Raw genomic sequence first — 2,184 nt, forward strand, 5'->3', positions numbered from 1 at the left:
CATTTGTATATATTCCAGTGAACATTAGCTGCTCTATATTCTATATTTTATTTGCAAGAATATTTTTTAAAAGAAAATAGACAAATATATTGAATTTTTATTCTTTTTTCTTTTTAAGAAATAGAATTTTGCTGAGCGCTGGTGGATCATGCCTGTAATCCTAGCTACTCAGGAGGCTGAGATGTGAAGATTGAGGTTCAAAGCCAGCCCAGGGATGAAACTCTGTGTGATTCTTATCTCCAATAAACCACCAGAAATCAGGAAGTGACACTTTAGCTCAAGTGGTAGAGTGTTCAGGGTCTGGGAAGGTGGCTCAGTGGTAGAGCGCTTGCCTTGCATGCGTGAGGCCTTGGGTTCAATTCCTCTGCACCACATAAGCAAAAAGAAAAAAGCTGGAAGTGACACTGTGGCTCAGGTGGTAGAGTGCTAGCCTTGAGCTGAAGAGCTGAGGGATAGTGCCCAGGCCTAGAGTTCAGGCCCCATGACCGGATTCCCCCCCAAAAAAGTGGTAGAGTGTTCGCCTTGAACTGAAGAGTTGAGGGGCAGCACACAGGCCCAGACTTCAAGTCCCACGACCAGAACAAAAAGAAAAAGGATTTTGTTCTTTAATGAGCTAAGTAGAAGGGAATATAGAGGCCTCAGGAGAGAAATTGCACTGAATCAAAGAGTAAAAATAGAAAGGCTAGTTTCAAAGCAATTACTTTGCACCAACGTTTCTTGAGGAAGCTGGGGTTTCCTCCCCAAATCAGCCTCTGAGGCTAAAGAAACAGAAAACAATCCTTGTTCTGAGGCACATCTAGTCTTTCAGTTCAGAGCAGGAACCCAACTTATCTAGGTGCTTGTGGAGCTTTCTTGCTCCTCACACGCATGATGGTGCCCACTGTAAGGAAGATGAGCCCTAGCACAAGGGCCCCAACGCCATTCAACATCTTACTCCGTGCTGAGTCAGAATGTGCCCTCCACTCCATGGTGACAGGACTGTCCAGGCTGGGGTGTTGACGTCTCCCTGCTCGGGGGTCATCATCAGCATCACCATGATCTGGAAGGTCCAGTCTCCATTGTGGACCAGGCTTGTGGACACCACCCCATCCTCCTCCTCCTAGCCATTGCGGAACCATTTGATTTCAATGTTGCCTGAGTAGAAATCTGTCATGTGGCAGACAAGCAGGTTGTGGTGCTCTAGGGAGCCCTTTTTGGAGGGTGACACGTGTACTTTAGGCTGGACCCGGAGCTTCAGTGTGAAGTCCACGTCCAGCTTGTAGTTGTGTCTGCACATGGTGTCCGCCGTTGTCAGCATGTCCTCCAGGAATTCCTGCTGGCTGTTCTAGTACTCGGCGTACGGCCGCCCCAGCTCGGTCACCGCGAGGAACTCCCCAACCTCGCTGTAAAAGTGCACATGCTCCTCCCGGTTGCAGATGTCTCTCCTCACAAAGCGCTGCGTCCTGTTCAACGCGTAGCACTCCTCCAGTGACAGGAGCACGTAATTCTGTGCCAGGCAGTATACGTTCTACTAGAATCCTGAGGTGAACCTTAAGATACCCTCTATTCATCTATATTTTATTAATATACTTTATTTTTCTTTCTATCTATCTATCTATCTATCTATCTATCTATCTATCTATCTATCTATCTATCTATCTATCTATCTATCTATCTATCTATCTACCTACCTACCTAAGTATCGGTCTGTCTGTCTGTCTGTCTGTCTGTCTGTCTGTCTGTCTGTCTCTTGCAAGAATTTTTTTTGGGTCCGGTCGTGGGGCCTGAACTCTGGGCCTGGGTGCTGTCCCTCAGCTCTTCAGCCCAGGGCTAGCGCTCTATCTTTTGCTTATGTGGTGCTGAGGAATCGAACCCAGGGCCTCAGGCATGCAAGGCAAGCACTCTACCACTGAGCCACCTTTCCAGCCTTTGCAAGAATATTTTTACAAGCTATTTCTAAGCTATTGTCATCCTGCAGAGTAAAGTTCAGGCATGCCTATTGCTCATTATATAGATTGCAGTTGCTCAAAGTTAGAACCCATTGTTTGTATAGGTTTCACTTGGCTATCTTTATTTCACTCAGTGGCACTAAGGGCTGGGAGATTCACTTCAAATATATAAATACACACACACATACACACATCTCACTGGCTTTCACTATTGCTGTAAAAATTAAGTTCTTTTTGTCTCTGACCAAAGAGCATC

General features: G+C 46.1%; 1 pseudogene; it reads right to left on the reverse strand.

Moving 5' to 3' along the window:
• Positions 1-579: 579 nt before the first annotated feature.
• Positions 580-1,486, reverse strand: LOC106002769 (annotated as a pseudogene).
• Positions 1,487-2,184: the final 698 nt, after the last annotated feature.

Source organism: Dipodomys ordii, unplaced genomic scaffold, assembly GCF_000151885.1.
Source record: "Dipodomys ordii isolate 6190 unplaced genomic scaffold, Dord_2.0 Scaffold1000000805, whole genome shotgun sequence".
NCBI lineage: Eukaryota > Metazoa > Chordata > Mammalia > Rodentia > Heteromyidae > Dipodomys > Dipodomys ordii.